Raw genomic sequence first — 12976 nt, 5'->3', positions numbered from 1 at the left:
CAGATTTGTGGGAGGATTGCAAAAGAGCTGTAGGTTGGCCGACAAGTGAACCAGAGAGAGACAGGGAGACGGGTGCACCATCACCTATGGTGATGAGCTTGTACTACAAGGTGATTGAGCATTTGAAGACGAAAGTTGCCGCGAAAAATGTGGATTGGCAGAAGATCGATCGAACGGCCCAAGAGGCTAAAGAGTCGATTCATAGTTACTATGAGAGGTTGTTGAAGGCGTTTAAGAACTACAGTGGCACAGAGACAATAGAGGCGAAGGACATGCTTCATTTTGTATTTAGATTTGTGGAAGGGCTGAGACCAGAGATAAGTCAGATGATAAAGTCGCATTTGATTTGTTGGCAGTCGAAACCGATCGATGAGGTGTTGAATTATGCGAAATACTGTAGCGACGAAATTGAAGTGAAACAGAAAAGGTTGAAAGAGAAGGTGATGATGATGCAACTTAAAGCAGCTCAGACAGGTCTGCAAGGTTTGCAAGGGATGCAAGGGTTCCAACAGCAGGTACCGCAACCGCAGCCGCAGTTGCAGGGAAATATGGCATTTCAGCCACAGGCCAGAGGCAGAGGCAGAGGAGGTTTTGCGAATAATGGTCCGGATTTGAACACTGTTGTGACTGGTGTGCAGGCAATGAAGAAGGTGATGCCGTGTCACGTGTGCGGAATTGTCGGTCATTGGAAACGCGAGTGCCCGATGGTGGTGCAGGTAGGTGCAGGTGCAGGTGTTGGTCAGCAAAACAATGATGTCAATGCATTTCAGACAATGAGGGGACCGAAAATGAGAGGTCCAAACCCAAATTTTCAGACCGTAAATCAGTTGCAGGGATTACAACCTATGCAGCCGCAGCAGATGCAGATGCCTCGTATGCAGATGACGCAAATGCAGCCAATGCAACAGCAGTTACCCATGGTACCTAATCAGCAAATGCAAATACCTTTGGCACCAATGAGTCAGCAGCAAGTGATGGTTCCTCCACAGGTCTCGGGTCAGGTAATGAGTACAAATGGCACCGTACAACAGTTCCCACTACACAGTGAGAGTGGAATAAACAATGTATGGGAGAGTGAGAGTTCAGAAGAAGAAGGAGATTGTGTGCTTGCAGCATCCTTGGAAGTTGATCAAAAGGGTCCGTACGTAGAGGGAAGAGTAATGGGTCATCGTGTTTCATTCTTGGTTGACACAGGAGCCACACGTTCGACTGTTAAGAACAGTGAAGTACCAAATTTGCCACTCTCAGGGAGGACAGTTCAAGTGGTGGGAGTGGCAAACAGGCACCTGACGAACCCAATAACGGATCCGGTACCAGTCAGCATCGGTAACTATCAAGGGGTGCATCAGTTTGTGGTATGTGACTCAAGCCCGATAGCACTGTTAGGAAGAGATCTATTGTGCAAATTGGGTTGTTCGATCATGTGTTCGAACGAAGGAATAACAATTCAGACGAGCAGTGATGGGGAAGAAGAGGACAGTGTAGAGGGGGATGAGATGGAAACTGTCGATGAAGAGTATCCTCTGATTTGTCTTTTCCCGATGATAACTGAAGAAGATATTCCAGCCGAATTACGGGAAACAGTCGGAAGGGAAGTGTGGGATATGACAGGGAAAGAGGTGGGATTGATGAAAGGAGTGGAACCAGTGAAAGTGACTGTAAAGCCCAATGCAATTTTTCCCCAGACCCCACAATACCACATGGCACAAGACCCTCATGAAAGTTGCTCAACTTATTGACGAATTTGTAAAGCAGGGAGTACTGAAAGAAGTGTTGAGCAGTCCATGTAATTCACCAATAATGGGACTAATAAAGCCAAGTGGAAAGGTCCGACTTGTGCAGGACTTGAGGAAAATAAATGACATCATAGTCAAGTGTTGCCCTGTCGTACCAAATCCAGCTGTGATAATGTTTCAAGTCCCTTGCGATGCCGAATGGTTCTCAGTCATCGACTTGTCACAAGCATTCTTTTCTGTGCCCCTTCATGAGGACAGCCAATTCCTCTTTTGTTTCAAATTCTTAGACAGGGTGTACAGTTGGTGTCGAATTCCTCAAGGGTTTTCTGAGTCACCGTCAATCTTCAATCAGATTCTAAAGAAAGATTTGGAAGCATTAGAATTGCCATTCGAGTCAACCCTAGTACAGTACATTGATGATTTACTGATCGCGTCAAAGACAGAAAGTGGCTGCACAGCCGATACCATTGCTCTGTTGAACCATTTGGGAAGAAATGGACACAAGGTGTCCCCTTCCAAATTGCAGTTCTGTCAGAAGAAAGTGAAATACTTGGGTCACCAAATAGAGAAAGGGTCACGGAGAATAATGAAGGAAAGAATAACGAGTGTACTTCAAATGAGTCCACCAAAGACAAGGAGGGAGGTGAGGAAGTTTTTGGGAATGGTGGGCTATTGTCGCCAGTGGATTCCCAACTTCTCAACTCTAGCAAAGCCTTTACTGAAACTGACCCAGAAGGATGCCTTGGATCAAATTGAACTGAAAGGAGATGAGATGGATGCTTTTGTTGAATTGAAGGAATGCATGTGCAGGGCTCCAGCTTTAGGTATGCCTGATTACACAAAGCCTTTCACATTGTTTTGTCATGAACGTGATGCATGTTCTCTGTCTGTCTTGACTCAAGCCCATGGTGGCATAAACAGACCAGTAGCGTATTTTTCAGCTACTTTGGATCCGGTCGCAGCAGCACTTCCAGGGTGTTTGCGCGCCGTGGCAGCAGTTGGTATCAGCCTCACTCAGAGTGAAGGAATAGTGATGGGACACCCAGTAACAGTCATGGTCCCTCACTCAGTTGAGATACTTTTGACCCGCTCCCGAACGCAACACATGACCGGAGCAAGACTCACAAGGTATGAAACGATAATTTTGGGCTCACCGAATGTGCAGCTGAAAAGGTGCACTACGTTGAATCCAGCAACCTTGCTTCCTGGTGAAAATGCTGAAATTGAGAACGCTGAAGACGTCGAGCATGACTGCCTTCAGGTGACTGAATTTTGCACAAAACCTCGACCTGACATTAAGGATACTAAGCTTGATGAAAATGACCAAATTGTTTTCGTTGATGGTTCATGTCTAAGAGATGGGATGGGAATTTTGAAAGCAGGATATGCTGTATGTACTGTAACAGGTGTCTTGGAAGCGGGCTGGCTTCAAGAAGTCTATTCTGCACAAGTAGCAGAACTTGTAGCCCTTACAAGAGCATGTCAACTGTCTGTATTGATGAAAGTCACCATTTACACTGATAGTCAGTACGGGTTTGGGATTGTGCATGACTTTGGACAACTATGGTCACAGAGAGGTTTCCTGACTTCTTCAGGATCCCCGGTGAAAAATGGGGAAAGAATAAGGGAATTGTTACACGCCATTCAAATGCCAGCCGAAGTTGCAGTGGTAAAGTGTAGTGCTCATACAAAAGGACAGGACTATGTTTCTCTGGGAAATGCATATGCGGATCAAGTCGCAAGATTTTGTGCCTTGAACTGTATATTACTCAGAGATGAATGGAATTCGATAAGTGAACCAGAACTCGAACCAGCTGAAGCATTTGCCTTGAAGGTTGTAGATACAATCGATGAACTAAAAGCATTGCAGAATAACGTCAGGGAGGATGAAAGAGATTCCTGGATTAAATCACAATGTATAAAGAGACCAGATGAGTTATGGGTTTCAAATGAGGGAAAATTTGTTTTGCCAAACAGTCTCTTATCACAGCTTGCGCGGTTCTATCATGGGCAAGCTCACCTAGGGAGAGATGCCATGATAAGATTGTTCAAAACTGATTGGTTTAACCCCAGATTTCGTCAAGCTGCAGAAGCAGTTTGCCATCGATGTGTCACTTGCCAGCAGATGAACCCAGGAAAGGGAACAGTTGTGAACGCCAGCCACATTGGCAGGGCCAGTGGGCCATTTAGTAGGATGCAGATAGATTTCATTGAGATGCCTGTGCATGGAGGTCTAAAGTATGTGTTGGTGATTGTGTGCATTTTTAGTCACTGGATTGAGGCATACCCCACACGTAGAAATGACAGCCTTACAGTTGCAAAGCTATTGTTGAGGGAGTTAATACCACGTTTCGGATTCCCGATCTCTTTAGAATCAGATAGAGGAAGTCACTTCAATAACGAGGTGATAAAGTTACTTTGCGAAGCGCTGAACATTGAGCAAAAACTGCTTTGTAGCTATCGCCCTGAAGCATCAGGACTGGTGGAGCAGATGAATGGTACACTGAAATCAAGAATGGCGAAAATATGTGCATCAACAAATTTGAAATGGCCTGACGCATTGCCCTTGGCACTAATGTCAATGAGAAACACCCCTGATAGAAAGACTGGATTGTCTCCGCATGAAATTCTCATGGGCAGGGCTATGAGGCTTCCTGCAGTTCCCGCAAACGCGCTTTTGAATATTACAGATGATATGGTGTTAGACTACTGCAAGGGTCTGGCTGACGTGGTTCGCTCTTTCTCTCACCAGGTGGAAGCAACCACCTTACCACCGATTCAAGGTCCAGGACACGCACTGAAGGCAGGTGACTGGGTCGTGGTAAAGAAGCACGTTCGGAAGTCGTGTCTGGAACCCCGTTGGAAAGGCCCTTTCCAAGTGATCCTGACGACAACTACCGCTGTGAAGTGTGCGGGAGTTCCCAACTGGATTCACGCCAGTCACACAAAGAAAGTGTTGTGTCCCACAGATGAGGAAGTTGAAGCGCTAAAACTGCCAGTGCCTGATAAAACAGTGCTGAGTGCTGAGACAGAACAAAACCGAACTGAAAGAGAACAGGCAGAAGCAGGAGAGAGAGGGATATTATTGGAGGGCGAAGAGTCCGACTCACTTGGGGAAGACCAAGGAGAAAGTTCAGACAGCGACGAAGAAGCTGAAGGTGACAAAGAGCCTGAAGCAGCTGAGGGTAGCAAAAAGCCTGAAGCAGCTGAAGGTGACAAAGAACCTGAAGCAGCTGAAAGTGATACAGAGCCTGACGAAAGTAACGGTGACGAAGGGCTCGAAAAAGGTGAAAAAGCAGGAGAGCCTGATCAGAGGAGGGCTTTTCCAGAAGCAGACGATACAGGAAAAGAAAAAGAGAACGTGATTGATTCCCCAGAAGGAGGGGACAAGGCAGAACAGAACGAAAAGGTTCAAGCTTCCACAGAGAAGATCGCAGGTCCAACAAATGGACATGGTGCAAAGAGGAGACTAAGTATATCACCAGTTAAACAAAGGACTGGAGAAGGTTTGAACGATGGAGAAAGGCCAAAAGTGAAAGAGAAAAGAAAGGAAATGTCTGTCGTGGTACCAACCTCGAGTGAAGAAAAAGACTTGACAAAAGAGGAAAGTACCAGTGAGGCAGAATCTTAAAGAGAAGCAAAATTGAAAAGGAAAAGGATACCGAACAGGAGATATTCCGGTCCTGAATGGGCATATGTAGTCAATGACGATTGGACTGACGAATTTGTATCTCTAAGCATCGAGAACGAAGAAGAAGAGATACCAATAGAAAAGAAAAGTTTTATGGACAGTGTTGATTGAAAGGGTGATAAATCACATTGCTTGCTACAATCTAAAATGAAACAAACAACCAGCTGAGACATTGCTAAACCGGATGAGACATTTGCTGAACTGATAGAGACTGAGTTATTGCCGAATTGAGACAAATGCTGCTAACCGATAAGTGACTGGCCTCTTGAAGAAAACTGTGTGAACATTGCGCTCGTTCAGCTTTGTAACTGAATTGCTAAATAGTTTCTTTATAGGTGCTTCTAACTCTCTGATTCTATACAGATCATGACGCAAAACAGTAGAAAGAGATATTGTAAATATGTGTGTATAGGCTTGATAATTGCATGTGTACTAATAATAATGGCAATAGTGCTTGCAATGCATGGAAAGGGTGAGAATGGGAAAATTGACGCTTCTACTTTTGCTCCTGTTACTGTCACTGAACTAACCGCATTGAAAAGATTAGAAATAGATGAGAGACTCTTGCATGATAAGAAAGAGCTTTCATATAATGTTTTCTATCGCTTGCTAACAGAATATGTTGAGAATATGGATGCGAAAGATTGTTATGTGTGTACACAGATACCGACATCAGTAAAGGAAGGGGTGACATATCACCACATGCCTCTTACATACGGGATTACATGTAGTATAGTAATGTCTAGATTTTATGGTCAAACTAACATACAGTATTTTTATTCAAATTATGATGTTACCTTTGCATATGTTCCTATAATAGCGCAGCTAAGCCAGATTGCTAAAGATTTGGATGCTAAAATAATGAGGGAATTTTTCGAGCCAATGCTACCTTTTGAAACGGCTCACGCTCATAGGGAAAATCTTACCTGCTCACTCTCTGCAGTAGAAATAAGCTTTTTAGATCGTACAGACGATAGAAGGGCACAAATGAATGCGAAATTAGAAAAAGAGCTACATAAGAGGACTTCAGTAGATAATTATGATTTTGCTGCAATAAAGACACAAGGGAGAATAGCTTTAGATGCTTGGCATGTAGGGAAATTTTGTATATATCGAGGTGAATCTTATTATGACAACATTTTTGTAGGAGCGAGTGAGTGTAAACATACGTTTATCTTTAAGGCCAAATGGACATTCATGATGAACGGACTTGACCCTGTCATTCCAGGTGTATATTACATTTGTGGGTATAATGCCTATTATCGTCTTCCGAAAGGATGGTGGGGGAGATGTTATTTGGGTATAGTGTTCCCAAAGGTTTATCAACTGGATGACCTATCGATGATTCAAAAGACATCTGGATCCCATCGTATCCAGAAAAGAGAGACCGCAGCTGCTGTGGTAGGAGATATATTTGGAGCCATGATTCCTTCATTGGGAGTTGTGCTGAATTCAATCAAAATAAGAAAGTTGTCTACTATAGTGGATAACATGTTGACAAAGTTTTCAGGTGCTATAATCCTGATAGATGCTGAACTTGCAGCGGAAAGAGCTATGACTCTTCAAAATAGGCTTGCTTTAGACATTCTTTTAGCAAAGGATGGCGGCGTTTGCAAAATGCTTGGTGCACGACACTGTTGTACATATATTCCCGACAATAGTGTGAAAATTAAAACTATGCTTGCTAATCTAACAAAAGAAAGTGCAGATTTGAAGGAATTGAAAGAACCAGGAGTGTGGGAGAAGGTTGGAAAAGGACTTGCTTCAGTGGGAAATTGGATTGGTGGAATTTGGAATGGGATACTGTTAAAAATAATAGAGGGAATTATGATAGTTATAATTTGTGTATTTGGAATTTGGGGAATAATAATGATAATGGAAAGAATTAAAAGAAGGAAGGAAGAGAAAATAATGAAAAGAATGGCAGAAGAATACAAAGCGAAAACTAGGGGAATTAAAAGGAAAAGAGAACTGACAGAATTTTAATGGAATAAAATTTGTGGGCATGGTTTGGTGTGATGACAAGTAGTCATCAGAGGAGGGATTGATGAAGCAGAAAATGAAGGTTTTCATTTATTAGCGCTTAAACGTAGTGTTGAAATAATCATGTTTGACTTTAACCGAATTAATAAAGATTGTACGGGGACAAAATGTGCCCTCAGAGTAGTTTGCCAACATTTATAAGCGTGCTTTATATAACGTGATGTATTAGAATTGCACTAATCCGACATAATCATAAACGTATGCTACGATTTGCTTGTTTGAAATGTTTTAGCTTAGCATAACTTTAGCGGAGGCTTTGGCCTAGTTGCCTGGTCTCACGGTTTAGATGCTCGTATTTTTCCAATGTGCTATTAAACGTGTATTTTTGCTTGAAGCTGTACTTTTCCACTGAGATCGTTCACATGCTTATCTTAAAGTTTCGTGCCAGCCTGGAATATTTTTCTCTTTACTCCAAGGTCGATCTGCAGGTGCGGACAATGGAGGCTCTGAAAGTGAGCTAATTGGTATAAAATGTTGCAACTTGCGTACCCATCTCCAAGGATAATGTATGCTTAAGTAAAAGCTTGAGAACTGTTGTTTTTGATTGGACAATTTGAAGCTAACCTATGAACCCTCCAATGGAAGACCCTACTGGATTTGAACTGTTGTCTATAAAAACCAGGTGCACGAGAAGAAATTAGGCCATTACCAGCCATTACCCGACATCGCACCCATTGCGCCATTTTGTAGCTATTATGGCCCACTTTGCTGCGACGCCATTTTGGGAGATACTTTGATGCTTTCCCTAATCGAGAGAAAGAGACTTTAAATGATTCTTGCCCTAGAGACTTTAACTTTGATTTGTCCCTTTGCATGAAGTAATAGTTTTACCTTGCCGCCGTGAGGCAATTGCCCCGTCCACCCCTGCCCCTTTGCCCCGTCCCATGCTGATCGAGAAACGGTACCTGTGAGACGAAGACTTCCTTGAATGCTGATTGTAATTGGTAAATATGAAAGGAAATTGTACAATTGCATTGTGTTTCTTTTAGGTAACCAACTGCTGATTTTTGACAAGATCCCTAGTTAGGAGTTTTTCTAAATTAATGTTGCTAAATTGTTTTTGCATGAAGTCCCACATGCCGATGCTAATTTGAGGTTAGATGAGGATTCCTTTTGTTGCACGATGCAATTTGAGACCTTGTTATGCTGACTAAATGTATGCAATTAGCTCTTTACAGATCATAGTTTTAGTGATTTGCATAGCTATTATCGAATGCCTTGTGATTCAAATGCTGCATAGATTACACTTGTTCCGCCGTTATGGACAGCTATTAATGTTCATTTATGTTTATCATTTGGTGTTGAGACACATTTATATTGTGCTAGCTTTGTTAATATAGGGAAATAAATTCACTAACTTTGAAGAAACTGGTGTGGTTATTCCTGACTGAAAGGTCAGGGTTCGCCGAAATGTATTCTGGATTAATTGTTAAGTGTTATGTTGATCAGGGTATTGCTTATGTTCGTTATTGATTATTGATTTAATGAAATTGATCGATATATAAGAGTACGGAGAGTTCCACTTAGTCAAAAGATTCATCGGCCTAAAGAGCGTCCGAATACAGGTAAATTATTAGTACGGACCGCTCTATCACCTGTACCTCAGTACCCTGTACCTGCCCAAGGGTAAAGATATGCAAAGCAGCTTACCCTTTAATGTGTTTAAGTACATTATTGTGCTATTAAAGTCCCTCCTTTACATGCGTTTCAAAGACCCACATTTCCTAACACCTCACCAATAATGCTGAACAAAAACTGGATGTACTACATGAGAAGCACGTTCAGGAGAACAATATTTTGAATGCCTGAACATTGTGTTTGGTTTACAACTCCTGACAACTTGGTTTTCAGCTACCAAGAAAAGAAAAGAAAGATGCACGAGGCAACGATGGAAAGCACAGTTCATCCAGACTACATTTTCAAAGATCCATTGCATTTTCTACCCTTTAGTGAAAACTACATTCCCTGAGCTTGTACGTACTTGTGTACTATTGGCCACCCGATTCCTCTCTTTCCTGTGCAACAAATCACAAACTGCATTTTGTAGTACGGAAAGTAGTACTAATCACAGACCTATAACAAACGCCCTTCACCTCTCCTATATTTACTGGGCAGCGATCTCTGCCATATGTGCGGAAATCTCTGCACACTTGGATGTAAGGTTCAGCAGTATATATGTGAGTGACAAGGGAGAGTGGCTGAAAAATGGGAGAGGCTTATGGAAATGTAAGGCGAATTTGGAAGAGACATGCTAATACAGATTCAGTGAATCTCTGGGTTATTTTATAGTAATGTAAGCAAAGCTCTTATTAACATACCTAGCTATAATACCACTTTAACCTTTTGTTTTTTCAGTGAAAGCCTGCTGTGGTTGGCCTTCAGCCATGTCTGAACCCTTGTAGGCGGCCAGCCTCTTCTTGCAATTTGCCTTCGACTATGTATAGAAGAATTCTGGCTGCAGGGCCTACCTTCTAGCCAGACTCTGTTGTCAACTGTTCGTGTGTGTACAACTCCCAGCTGTGCACAGCTGGAGGTTCAGTGCAGCCGGGGTTGGTTGGCAGGGCGTGGCCTTTAGCCAGGCTCTGTCTCATAACCCCCATGGATGCCCATCTCACAGGAGACTACCAACTTTTTTCTTTGCAGGAACTTTGATACTACTGTGGTACCGGCACTCAAGCTTCAACGCGTCCACACTAAAGTACTACAGTACTGCACAAGCTTCACCTGAGGATGCTTGGTACCACAGCACTATGGCAGTGAAGCTTGAATGGTGGTTCCCACTGGAGTAACGTGGCCTTCATTGTCGGGCCTCACTGGGTCGTGACACAATACCTACAGCACAATTATGAATGAAGGAAACACAAATTAGTGTTGTTTCACTGGAGTTTTATTCTCAGAAGCCAGACTAGTGAGCAGTGGAAATAAAATGAGTGACATTATTTGAAACGAGATTTCCATTTTTGGGGGCAAATTAAGGATGCTAGTTAACAAGACCGTATTGTTTGTGTGCTGCATTTTCTGCTTTTCTGATTACTGTTTACAATGTAAATATGTATTATATATATAAATGAATATATATTTATATAGAGCTAATATACTGATGGTGATAGTGCATGTTTAGTTATAGTTATGCCACAATTTGAATGAGAAAGCCATTTTTTTTTCTTAATAACTTTAGCACCGTAAAATCGATCTGCACAATTTGCTTTGTAAAAACGTTTATTTACTTTGGCTCCTTCATGGAAATATTTCTGCTGATTTGTCAAGCAGTGGCCAAGACAAAGGGGGTTCCCAAATGTGTAATTCTCCATTTTAATTCTCATAAGAAAGTCTGCTCTTCAGTATTGGAAAAACGCTAAATGAAATTACACCAAATGTGGCACAAAGATAAACCTTAAAAGGAAACCACGCTTTTTTAATTTTTAAGTTAGAGATATTTAGTGCAGGGATACCTCAGAGGTCCCAAAAACTAAAAAAAAAGTCACTTCTGATTGGTCTGTATGGTGGATCAAGAGAAGAATTCCTGGTACAGAAAAAATCAGATTAGCTGCAACATGATAGAAAATGTGCCAGCTGCAATGACAGGACTTGTGTGCTCAGGCCCAAGTGCCCAGTCCTGAAAAAGGTTGCCCTTTGGAGAATGGCTATAGGGCCTTGCTGGAGGCAAGACCCTGTGGCCATTACTCTGTGGCTAGTGGCCAAAAGCCACGTGGAGCAACAGAGGTTGACTGCACAAGAGCCAACTTCATCTAGTCATGTGACCAAGGACTAGGCTGCATGCATCAAATGGCTAGGACAAAAAATACCAACTTTCTAAAAGTGGAATTTCAGAATTGAGGCTTAAAATGCAACTTCACAACCAAAGAGAATTTTAATTTGGAGTTAATTCTTTAGATACCAATCATGTTATTTCTACCTGCTCTCAAACAAAAGTTATCACTTATGAAATGTAATCAAGTAACCTAATGTTATTACATGGGAGAGGTAGACCACATAGCAGTGAGAAATTAATTTATGAGTTTTTGACTACCAGGACATGTTAAACTTCAAAGCAGATGTCAAACTTTGTAAATGCAATGCACCATGTTCTATAGGCTGTTTAGGGTCTACGCTAGGAGTGTCATATGTATTAAAAAGAGAGTTTTAGACTTTGCAAAGGGGTTATTTTGAGAATTGGAATTGGCAGATTAACTGCAAATGGCAGGAAGACATGGCTTAGAGGCTACTTAATTGGGTGGCACAATAAGTGCTGCAGGCCCGCTAGTAGAATTTAACTTACTAGCTCTGGGTATATGGTATGCCACTTCACTGTGAATTTATTATGAAATTAAATATGCCAATCAGGTGTAAGCCATGTTGTAGAGATTGTGAGTACAAGCACTTTAGCACTGGTAAAGTCCATAGAGTCCTAAAAACCAACAAAAGAGGGCTCAGAAAACAGCAGGGATGAAGGCAGAAAGTTTGGGGTTGTCTCTGTAGAGAGAGCCAAGTCTGAAAGATAAGAACTAATATTTAAGAAATAATAAACCTCTTACATTCACCAGTTATAGTTTAGTGAACCAACTATAACTTGCATTGCTTAAGACCTCGCATATTTTATCACTCGTGGCATCACTGATGACGTTTGCTATTAAGATGATACATGTGAGGTGTGCTCTCAAAGGGACAAACTCATAAACATACAGGTTGCTGCATTCTTAACTTACTGGACTTTATAGATGATTTTTTCAGACGCACCTAGAGAAATCCTATTACCATAGTGCAATGGACTACTCCATTACATTATGATATTAATTATGGACATGTGGAATTGAGGTTAAAAAAATGGCAGAACACACTTGAGGGCCTTAATCTTGAGGAAAAAGGTGCTGAAATTTCAGGCTTTCTAAAAACAATAAGTGCAATAGCGCAATTTAATGTTGCTCAACCTTCCTTTACTTCTATGTGTGCACACATCTCAAAAACTTGTGCATTTGACAGTCACCAATTCATGCTATGGATAAAAATGTCAGTTGTTGTGTACCTACAGCATTTTGACACCTTCTCACAGCTACATTGAAGTGATGTAAATGCTTACATAATTCATAGGCTGTTGAATCCAACATGTCCTACCATGTCATATGGCATGCTGAATAGAAGTAGTATCTGCACACAATTTACTGTGCACTGTCCAGATGATGACCAATGTCAGTTTTACTATTAAGTTGAACCACAGTTTGTCTAATGTTTTGTAGCCTGCTAGGCCTTTGAATGGTGCAGTACTCTAATCTACACACCATTGTCTTGGGTTGAATGTCTGGTAATTGCAATGTACACTTCAGAAATACCATTTTGCATTTCAAGACATCTCTACAACATAATCACTGGAGTTTGCATCTGTGTAAATTAGCTTGCATGTGTAAAACAATGAAAATCACAAAAAGCCCATTCAGTCTATCGGTCTGATTTTACTTTTTTTTTTTGGTGCATTTGTAGCTAGTGACACATATGAGATAAAAAACAGAAT

Source organism: Pleurodeles waltl, chromosome 5 (genome assembly GCF_031143425.1).
Source record: "Pleurodeles waltl isolate 20211129_DDA chromosome 5, aPleWal1.hap1.20221129, whole genome shotgun sequence".
Lineage (NCBI taxonomy): Eukaryota > Metazoa > Chordata > Amphibia > Caudata > Salamandridae > Pleurodeles > Pleurodeles waltl.
The sequence above is the reverse complement of the archived record's forward strand: the minus strand, read 5'-3'. Positions refer to the sequence as shown.